This window comes from Heteronotia binoei, chromosome 7 (assembly GCF_032191835.1).
Source record: "Heteronotia binoei isolate CCM8104 ecotype False Entrance Well chromosome 7, APGP_CSIRO_Hbin_v1, whole genome shotgun sequence".
Classification (NCBI taxonomy): Eukaryota; Metazoa; Chordata; class Lepidosauria; order Squamata; family Gekkonidae; genus Heteronotia; species Heteronotia binoei.
The window spans coordinates 76,185,428-76,196,879 of record NC_083229.1 but is presented as its reverse complement, the minus strand read 5'-3'; the positions used below and the strand labels follow the sequence as shown (position 1 = coordinate 76,196,879).

General features: G+C 46.8%; 1 pseudogene; it reads left to right on the top strand.

Annotated features, from left to right (window-relative positions):
• Positions 1–5,383: 5,383 nt before the first annotated feature.
• Positions 5,384–5,964, top strand: LOC132575536 (protein Tob2-like; annotated as a pseudogene).
• The last annotated feature ends 5,488 nt before the right edge of the window (positions 5,965–11,452 follow it).

The window sequence follows — 11,452 nt, the reverse complement described above, 5'->3', positions numbered from 1 at the left end:
ACAGGATACAGGATGGCCTTGACAGGCTGGAAAACTGGGCTAAAACCAATAAAATGAATTTTAACAGGGAGAAATGTAAAGTTCTGCATTTAGGTAGGAAAAATCCAATGCATGGTTATAGGATGGGGGAGACTTGTCTTAGCAGTAGTATGTGTGAAAATGATCTAGGGGTCTTAGTGGATCATACGCTGAACATGAGCCAACAGTGTGGTGCGGTGGCTAAAAAGGCAAATGCAATTTTGGGCTGTATCAATAGAAGTATAGTTGTCACGGGCTGGAGCCAGGCCAGGCGAAGTCCAGGGGCAGTCCAAGGTCTGTAGCTGGGTAGCAAGGAGGGTCCAAAGCGCCAAAACCAAATCACCGTCCAGGTATCGCAGGTCAGAGGTTCAGAAGCCGAAGTCAGGGGGTCCAGAAGTCAATGCCAGAGTCAGGGGGTCCAGGAGCCGAAGTCAAAAGCTGAAGTGGATGCTACAACGTCAGGTAAGTGACTAGTTGCTTCCACAAAGCCTCCTCCCAAAGCTCACAGTTATATAGCCCTCTGCTGTCTGTTGCTCATTTGGGCTAATTGCTGGCTCAGAGAGGCAGCCAGGATCCTCCTACAACTCAAGTATCCTTGCCCTTCGAAGGGCCAGAATCCTTTTAAAACTCAGGGCTCAGGGAGTGTCTTGCTCGTGAGCGTGCCGCCCTCCTTCGATCCCTGAGGTCCTGACGAAGGGGGTCACGCACACGAGCCACCCGAGAGGGCGAGGCAGAGGGGCTTGACTCTTCTCCAGCAGGAGGCAGGGGCACTGGTGCGGGTTGTAGGGGCACAGTTTCTTCCACAGGCTCGGCTTCTTCCGCAGGGTCCCCAGCACCCATGACAATAGTGTCCAGATCACGTGATGTGATGGTATCGCTTTACTCTGCTCTGGTAAGACCTCACCTGGAGTATTGTGTTCAGTTTTGGGCCCCACATTTTAAGAAGGATATAGACAAGCTGGAACGAGTCCCGAGGAGGGCAATGAAGATGGTGAGGGGTCTGGAGACCAAGTCCTATGAGGAAAGGTTGAAGAAGCTGGGGATGTTTAGCCTGGAGAGGAGGCGGCTGAGAGGTGATATGATCACCATCTTCAAGTACTTGAATGGCTGTCATATAGAGGATGGTGTGGAATTGTTTTCTGTGACCCCAGAAGGTAGGACCAGAACCAATGAAATTAAATCAAAAGAGTTTCTGGCTCAACATTAGGAAGAACTTCCTGACTGTTAGAGTGATTCCTCAGTGGAACAGGCTTTCTCGGGAGGTGGTGGGCTCTCCTTCCTTGGAGGTTTTTAAACAGAGGCTAGATGGCCATCTGACAGCAATGAAGATCCTGTGAATTTAGGGGGAAGTGTTTGTGAGCTTCCTGCATTATGCAGGGGGTTGGACTAGATGATCCTAGAAGTACCTTCCAACTCTATGATTCTATGAAGCCACTTCCCTCCCCTTCCTGAGCTCCATTCCCAAATCTCCAGGAATTTCCCAACTTGCTGTTGGTAACCCTAAACATGCTGTAGTAGTTAAAGAGTTCCAGACTGCATTCTGAGAGACCCAAGATCCCCACACTACCCTGAAGCTTGCTGGCTGATTTTGGGCCAGTTACTCTCTTTCAGCCTAATGTACCTCACAGAGTTGTTATGCAGATAAAATGACAGAAAGCAGAATAATCTCTACTGCCAGATCTCCCTGGAGGAAAGATGGAATTTAAAGGTACTATGTGCATACACAAGATTAATTTCTCAAATTTCTAGTAGGCTCCAAGATCCCTATAAAGATTTATGACCTCATTGTGTGACGACAGAGCAAAAAGAGGTATTGATAAAGGGATCAATAGACTATAGGAACATGTATCAGCTTGCTTTATAGGTTGCTTTACTGAAGTGCATTGAATCAGATAATTAAGAAGCTTGATATGAAGAAAAGAGGAACTAGAAGGAGCCAGTGCAAGTAGAAGCAGAGGGAAAAGAGGAAGTAGCAAAGTTGCGGTTAAGGTTGCCCAGGGTTGCTTAGCGACCCAACGGGCCGGAGAAAGAGGAAGATGAGATAAGTGTTTGAAAACGGAAGCAGGTATCAGTAGGCTTTACAAGAATTGTATCAGGCTTTGCAAAAATTATATCAGTAAGCTTTAGGCTGTACAGGAAAGGACAAGAATTGCAAGAAAGGACAAGAATTACAAAAAACGATGATTGGTTCAAGGATTGTGCAAAAGGGTATATAAGACCTGTGTGCCTCTGTAATTTTGCTCAGACTGATGGGTCTGAAGCCCGTGTACAGGGCCCATGTGCACAATAAATAAAGAAAGCTGTTTTTCCTGACATCGCCTCCCGCTGCTTCTGTTATTGATTCAACTGAAATTGGTAACGTATGAGTTTTTCCTGCTACATAATTTGGTGCCGTGACTCGTTACGGGGCCTTTAGCCCCTGATTAGCCCGGTCGACCGCTGCTGCAGGCGGGGAGGACCAGATCCACGGTAGGAGCTCCCGGCCTTCTTTCTGGCTGACCATCCTCTGCCCGCCCCGTCTTCAGTTGACCTTGGCCACAAGAGAAGACGGCGACAGGAACCAGCTACCGAAGACGTCTTAGGTGTGAGTATGATAAATCCTCGTGCACTGGAGGTGCTGTTTAACCCCTCCATTTGAGACACTAGGGCAGGGGGCCCTTGGGCGGCGACCCATCTCGGAGGGAAGGCGGGCCTGACCACCCCGCGCTGGCAGCCCACTAGTATAGCCCGCTGGAAAGGGAAAGTGGTTCTCTCCACCAGCGCCCTAGAAACTGTGCTTGCCTTGATGCGTTGACAGACCGGGGCTCCCTACCACTGCGGCTGCAGAGAGCTACATGTTGGGTTCCCCACCACTGTGGCTGCGGGGAGCCTACGTGTCCTTCGCCTGTCTGTCTGGGGAGGAACAGAGCCCTCCGGATACCCTGTAAACAGAAAAAAAAAAAGACAGGGACGGGAGGAAGTGCCTCTTCCACCTATAGTTCTCTAACTGAGACATTTGTCTGGATTGCTTGTGGTGTGCATGATGCGTGCCTGAGACGATACCTGGTATCGAAGCAATAGTGGATCTGCCAGTAGCCCGGTTCCAGACCACGAGAGTGCGTTCCGGCGGCCAACGCAGAGAAGCGAGTGAATAGGATCCTATATGTGTTACCCCCTATTTGTGTTTTAGTTGTCTGTTCATTAAATCAGGGGGGAGGCCATATATCACAGTTACAACATTGCGTCTCTATGTGTTCTCCTCCCCCAATACGCTCCGAGACTGACTCCAAAGCTTGCAGTGTCAAAGGCCCGGCCGATTGGAATAAAAAGGAAATTTATCGGTCTCTAGTGTATCCCTGGCTCAGTTTACCAGACTGCCTGTCCTTTTGTTAGCAGGAGACCCTCTGCCCACGTTACTCCATCCAGTTGTGGGGAGGGGCCCATAGCGGAACAAAGGTTTGGTTAATAAATCGCCGGGTAAAGAACCCCTCCGCAAAATGTATAGGCGGCCGCTGGGCTCGGTGGTACTTTTTGAGAAAGCGGCCAGGGGCTAGGATCTGTGTGTGGCAACTCTCAGCACGCAGGACTGCTACCCCAGTGGTTGCAGATATTTGGCCAGAGCAGGTTGTTCGGTCAGAACCTTCCCTGGTGAATTTTCACACACAGTGTTGTGACCAGTGTAAAGGGGGGAGTGATCGGAGGATTTCCGCCCTTCCCACAGATTGAATAAAGAATACTCTTGTAGACTCAAGTTCCTATATGTGTGAGTCTGACTCCAAGGCTTGGAGTATTGAGGACCCAGGCGGCTGGAGCAGAAGGGACACTTATCGGTCCCTGGTGCATCCTTGGCTCTGCCCACCGCACTGCCTGACCTTCTGTTGGCAAAAGGACCTCTGTCCACATCTTTCAATTCAGTTGTGGAAGGGGACCCAGGATGGTGTCACGGCTTGGCTAATAAAATGCCGGACCAAGACCCTGGGTGCAAAGATTCCCACCGGCAATTGGGGTCAGTGGTATTTTTTAAGACAAAAACAGGGCGCCCACATTTGCGTGTGGCAACTCTCAGAACATAAAACTGCCACCTCAGTATTTGCAAATAGTTGGCCGCAGCAAATTGTTCAGCTGAATCCGTCCCTGCTGGATTTTCACACACAGTGCTGCCATCACTGTGGAGAGGGTGCCCCTGCCCCCGGGATTCCCGACCTCGACTGGTGGATTGCAGCCCTAGACTCAGGGTGGGATCCCTTTAATACACAAACAAGACTTGCCCCATACCTTGACGATACAGCTGTATGAATCCCTCCCCGAACTTCCAATTGGAGGACCGGCTGGTCTGGAGTCCTCGGCAGAGGTTCCTAAGGTTGGTTCATCCCTGGGTGCATACACCGGGATCACTGACCTTTTGCTGGCACACTCCAAGGCACCATAGGTACACTATTTGTTTGTGGAAAGGGGAACAGGGGGAGACAACTGCTTGGTTGTTGAAAGGTCAGATTAAGGGACCGAATGAAGGCTTAGGACCTCACCGCGCACGGTGGTACTTCCTGAGGAGGACGGGGGAGGGCCCCCTACTCGTTTGGAAGATTAAAGCCCGAACTGCCGTCCCGGCGGGACTAGCGGTTGAGCCGCCTCCCCGGTTCAGGCCGCCACTGAGGGTCTGACAGGGGCGGTCGCCACCATCAGGCACTGGGTCTACCAGGCCGTCCTTAGTCTGCCCTCTCTGAAAATTAGCAGAGGATTGAAATCGGGGTGGCCGTGTTTTTACATCACCCCAAACCGGGCGGCAAAGCAATGTAAAAACTGTTTTGGGTGGTGTAGGCCATGGACGCTCTGTTTGGATGATGTGAAATATTTCTGTGATGTTGCGTAAGCTTGGCCTCACTCGGAAAGCCCAGGAAAGAAACGGAAAGTGCGAGTGTGGTTAGGCTGGCTGGCGGGCTGAGGTTGTGACATGCAGCTTAAGGAAGTGCATGTCATGGCATCAGTTGGCTAGAACTAACTTATGTGTCTCACCCCGAGAGAAATTCCTGTTTGGTGGACATCCTTAGGAATATCTCCTGGAATTTCTGGAGGTGCTCCTGGGGGTGTTTATTAGGCAGGAAAACAGCCACTGTGCTTTAGTTTATTTTATGACTGTAACGATATTGCTGTGCAAGGCCATGTACGAAGGGCATCTTGCTGTGTTTCCCAGTTTGATTAAGTATATTGAAGTGTGATATTATATTATCTCGGCCCAGGCATTTCTTGGACAAGGCAATCTTAGTCGAGGTGTCCCTGGGAACCAGATGTTAGGACATGGAGTAGTGTCCCTACTGTCCCCCTGGTGCAGGTTTTGTCTACTGTAAACGTGGACACAAGCAGCATCCACGTTTGCAGTGGAGGAAATATGCATCAGGAGATCACAGTTGCCCTGAATTTCATCACCTCCCATCTGTATAACAAGCTTCCACGGAGGCGGGTGGATCAGTTAATGAAGAATTAGAGTGGTTATTAAAGGAAAAATATGAAGGCCATTGGTACCCTGAACAGCCCCTGAAGGGTTCTGGTTATCATTGTATTTATATTGGAGAGACAGTAGATCCTGTAGTGGGGCTAGCTGCCAAAAGGAGTGGATTGAATATTGAGGATGTGCGGGCCAATGTTCCTGAGGAACTAAGCATCTGGATTGACCCATTTGACGTTTCCTACCAAATCGGGGAAGAGGGGTCCGTCGGGGTCATGCGTCTGGAGAGCAGTGCAGCTAGGGTGAACAGAGAGATCAAGCATAGCTTCAACCCAGCTGCCCAGGTGTTTGTCCCCATGAGAAGCCTGGACAACTCCTTGTCGGGTCCCCCATCTCCATCCTCTGGCCAGTCTCTTGGCCCTACTTTTACCACCGCCACTTTTGCACCCACCAAGTTCGGCTCAACTAAGGTGAAGAAAAGCAGCAGAAGGCTGAGTTGGGGTATTGTTCACCCAGCAAAATAAAAAGGACAAAACGTAAAATTTGCCTAAATAAGCTTTTTCTTCCTGTGCAGTTGATGAAAAATTGTTGTTGAGAAAAAGATAAGAGAGAAGGCATCAACGGACCAGAAAATGGCAGAGAGGATGTCACCCTCCCCTCCACCGCAAGAAGCCCAGGTTGGCGCCTGCCCTGATTGGAGCCATGAACTGGAAGAAGGTAGTTCCCATGAAGTTATTCGTAGGGAACGAGCCAGAAAGACAGAAGCTCCAGCCAAGAACGGGTCCGAGAAGAAGCCCACTGCAAAGACCTTCAGCACTCACAAAGGTACCTACAACCTTGAGATCAAGGGGCGAAGCCGGTTTATTATGTTTAAAAAGCTGAACAATGCCCCGGAGTTTAAAGATGCCCAGGGAGACCTCAAAACGGGGAAGAAAACCTCGAAGGCCCATGGTGGAGGCAGAGGACCCCGAGACGGACAAGAAGAAGTGGGACCTCGACCCCAGGGTACGCCAAGAGGCATGCAACCACCGTTGGCACGCGACGAGTGCGCCTTTTGCCACGAATTTGGCCACTGGATCAATTCCTGCCCCCATAAGAACTCAGCCGCCCCTCCCCAATTTCGAGGAAGAGGGAGAAGAAGAGGGAGAGTGCTTGACCACCACTGGCATATTATGAGGGTGCCTAGGGTCATGAAAGTGGCTACGGGATGGTATCTCGCCCCCTACAAGCGGGACCACGATGTCAGCAACGAAGCCTCGGGCCTGGAGGCCGAAGCCGAATCTGCACCAGAGAAAGATGGCCATGAAGATAGCAGAGCCACAGACGAAGCAGCAGGACAGGTCCAAGAACAGGATGCGTGCCTGCAAAAGCCTTTGCAGATGGAAGAAAGCCCGGAAGAAACACCCTAGATCAAAGTCTTGGCAGCAGCTTGTGACTTCTTGCTTGCCCCTCTTTGTAGCTTCACACAAGGGTTTGGCAGTTGGAGTCTTTGTGTGGCGTTGCAGAGAGGGAGGAGCAGACACCCTGCAAGCAGCCACCCTTTTAAGTGACTTTGGTTGCTTACTATTGCAACTTAGATTCCTTTGGCCCATAGAGAAAAATTAATTAGTTAGAATGTGTCAGAGGGCTACTTTTAAGTGGTCTGACACATTGCCCAGTGCCTTGTTCATATTTAAATGCTTAGCCAAAGAGGGGCTAGAAGTTGAGTGATTTAAGTATGCTTTACAGTGTAAGTAAAATTTTTGTATGATGTTAAGGATTTAGTTGTTGCAAAGAGTTATATGTGTTGTTCTGGCGCGTGTTCAAGTGCAATATATATAGCTCTTAGTTACTGCGAAGGGTTGTGTATATTGTATGTGGATATGTGTTAGAAGTTCTCCTTCTCCAGGTGTACGGTCCTGAAGCTTGCCTGACGACCGACCTCTGGGCCCCACTTACCGGAAACGGTGGGGTTCACAGGCAACTGAGACGATCCCTAGCTGCTGTCACACAGGAGCTGACGTGCTTTACGCTCAGGGAGAAGAAAGCTATCAAGGGAATGACCAGCTGATCGAGTGAAAGATCCATGATTGGACCTGTTCCAGACTTAAAGACTGTAGTAATGCAATGAAGCAGTTTTTGGTTTTAGAGCAGGCCTGTTCGAATGGTTGACAAATAGGCTTCCCAACCTGGCCTGTGTATGTCATGATGAAGTCTGTTAGACAACAATATATTATTGGTCAGGCCCAGCCTGAAGAATCAGGCTAAGCCTGAAAGAGCAGAATGTGACGGCAGAGCAATAAGAGGTATTGATAAAGGGACTATAGGAACATGTATCAACTTGCTTTATAGGTTGCTTTACTGAAGTGTATTGAATCAGATAATTAAGAAGCTTGATATGAAGAAAAGAGGAACTAGAAGGAGCCAGTGCAAGTAGAAGCAGAGGGAAAAGAGGAAGTAGCAAAGTTGCGGTTAAGGTTGCCCAGGGTTGCTTAGCGACCCAACGGGCCGGAGAAAGAGGAAGATGAGATAAGTGTTTGAAAACGAAGCAGGTATCAGTAGGCTTTACAAGAATTGTATCAGGCTTTGCAAAAATTATATCAGTAAGCTTTAGGCTGTACAGGAAAGGACAAGAATTACAAAAAACGATGATTGGTTCAAGGATTGTGCAAAAGGGTATATAAGACCTGTGTGTCTCTGTGATTTTGCTCAGACTGATGGGTCTGAAGCCCGTGTACAGGGCCCATGTGCACGATAAATAAAGAAAGCTGTTTTTCCTGACGTCGCCTCCCGCTGCCTCTGTTATTGATTCAACTGAAATTGGTAACGTATGAGTTTTTCCTGCTACAATTGCTTCCTGCCAACTCTTTGAGATCTTGGTCTTTGTCACAGTGTTCACCCAGCAGCTTGGAATAGCCTTCCTCTCAATTCAAAATAATTTCATGAGACATTATAGTTAGAAGGTCTTCACTCCCAGACACAGTAATAGTGGTCATTCTCTGGATACAGATGGGCAGTTTGGGGTGGCAGCCACCAGTTGCAGAAGTAAGCTGGCATAAAGTAAAATGCCCCCGGGGTGGTCAGATGGTGTATGGCCTGCTGCTGAATGGGGCACCCTGGAGGAGTGTTCACACTGCTCAAGCACCTGGACACCATTTCCCTGGCAGTCTCTGGCCATTCAGAAGGCCAGGAAAATCGTCCTGGAAGTGCTTTGGCAATTAGCTACCACTTCCAACGTGGTAGCTTTTTGGAGCAGCATGGCAGCAGTGAGGAACGAGGTAAGGGTGGGAGCAGGATCGCAATGTGCACATTTGAATCTATCTATCTATCTATCTATCTATCTATCTATCTATCTATCTATCTATCTATCTATCTATCTATCTATCTATCTATCTATCTATCTATCTATCTATCATCTATTACTGCTCATATAGCTATCAGCTTAAGCAGAAATTAGAATAGAAAAATAAAATAAAAAGACCTTACTTAATATTATTGTCCTGGTATTTAATTTTCACCTAGAAAATTTGCCACTAAATGGATAAGATCATTTGTATCCAATAATAGCCATGTCACCTGGACTGTCATATTAAGCAATTCCATATTTTTAAATAAAGTTTATATTAGCCCTCCACTCACTGAATATAGGATACTTTATAATCATGAGTTCAGTGGTTTCAACTTCATCATATAAATATGTTCTGCTAGCATATAGTTTTTTATTATATCTACCCTCCAAAACCACTGAGAGAAGGGCATTCATTCTTTCCAGAGTGGTCCCTATTACTATGTATGAGTGTGAAAGTTGGACAAGAAAAAAGTAGATTCTTTTGAAATGTGGTGTTGGAGGAGAGTGTTACCAATACCATGGACTGCCGAAGAGACAAAGAAATTGGTTCTAGATCAAATCAAGCCTTAACAGTACCTAGAAGGTCAAATGACCAAGCTGAGGCAACTGTACTTTGGTCACATTATGAGAAGACAAGGAAAAGAGGAAGACCCAAAATGAGGTGGATTGACTCAATAAAGGAAGTCACAGCCCTCAGTTTGCAAAACCTGAGAAAGGCTGTTAACAAAAGGACATTTTGGAGAACATATGGTTGCCATAAGTTGGAAGTGACTTGGCAGCACTTAACACACACACACACACAGGCTACTGAGAGCAGAAAATAAAGCCAGCATTTATCAAGATTTGAGTGCTGGTAGGGAATTAGGGCTACAGAGACAGAAGACAATGAGGAATATGATTTGGTTACTATTATTTTCTACATTCTACATTCCTGTGCATGAACTGTCTCAAAGGGAAGCATGAATGGCTTACAATATGCATAAGTAATTCCTTTGTCAAGTCTTTGACAAGCCATTGTTGGACAACCTATTTAACTGATTGCCGTCTACATACAGTTAACAGATGTGCCATCCAGGAATATGTCAAGCTCCCTTCTAGCTTAGCAATTAATGGTAGTCACTGGTGATGAAATAGTAGCTCTTTTAATCTTTTTTTAAAAGATAGCTTACAGTATAATTTCCTTTGTGCAAATGTCTTCCTAGTAGAGGAAAAGTACCTTGTGCCATATTTGAATAAGCTCTGGAGGAAAAAAAAATCCAGAATGTTAGTACACTTATCTTTCCTTGGAATGCAAATCTGAAGGGCTTCACAAATTCGGTAGTGGTGCTGTACTATCAATTTTATAACATGTTAGCCTCATAAAGCACAGGTAACCAGACAGAAATGGGTAGAACTGATTATTTCCATGTACTTAAATTAGGAATATTTCAGCCTCCAAAACTGAACCTGATCCTACCCATGCATGCTGATCTGCAGTGAGTGGCATGAGTTGATGATACCACCTTGCTATATTGCTTGGCATGCTATAGATTTCCACATATGTACAATAAATGTTAGCATGGCCCAGGGACATCCTAAAGCCTCAGTTTGCACACTGAGCAATATGCTGAGGTCTTTGGCACTCTAGGAAGTGATACAAATTTTTAATATTAGATAAATAAAAAATCTGCACAGATATAGTGGAAGTGGAACACTAGCAGTATAATCCTAAACTCAGTTTAGAGGGAACACTGGTGGAGACCAAAAGCAGCTTCAGTCATTTTCTTCTCCTCTGTGATAACTTCACAGCAACCCTATGAGGTAAGTTAGGCTGAGAATGTGTAACTGCCCCAGGTTACCCAGTGATCTTCTGTTACATAGTGGGACTCAAGCCTGTGTTTCCCAAATCCTAGTCTGAAACTCTAATCACCACACCAAACTAGCTTTTTTCTGGGGTGGCTGCTATTGAACAACAGCAAGCATCCAGTCCTGGGTGAATTGTGCAAGATTTATGGTAGCAAGTCACCTGGCCTGCCCCAATGAGTCCTCCCTTAAATACCAGAACAGCCCTAAAGACCCCTTTTACTGACAGAAACCAAGGCAGAACAGACCCCTTTTACTGACAGAAACCAAGGCTTGAAGGCTGGCACTATTGTTGTGGTTGCCTTGTAATATCCACTAAGGGCATTTGTTTCTTAAACTTTCAGGTGCTACTTCTATTATTTGCCAGGATTTTAACCTTCCTTCAAAAATATTTTAGATTTTTCTTCAAGCCTGGAATTATTTTCAGGTTTGTTCATGACTTCAGTCTCTAGATTTAAATATCTGCAGATTTAGCCATGTTGGGGATTAGATATATCAATGCCTATCAAGTACATATCTCCTAAATCTAGGGAAGTCAGGGCTTCCACTTTGGCAAGAAACTCAAGGGCAAATGCCAAAGTGCTGCTCCTATGTGATGACCCCCAGTCTCCTGTCAGTTGCCAGCCTTAGGCTGGTAACATTACCTGAATCACTTCCTTTTCTTTCTGTCTTTTCCTACACTCTCTTCCCCTTGCTCTGAAAGATTTTAACTTAAATATGGTAGAGGGAAATGGAAACTGGATATTATGGCCAGATCTAATATAGCTGGTTCAGATCCAAAAGAATATGTTTGGGAACTCCAATCTGAGCTTCTTGCAGGTAGAATGGGATAAATACAGACA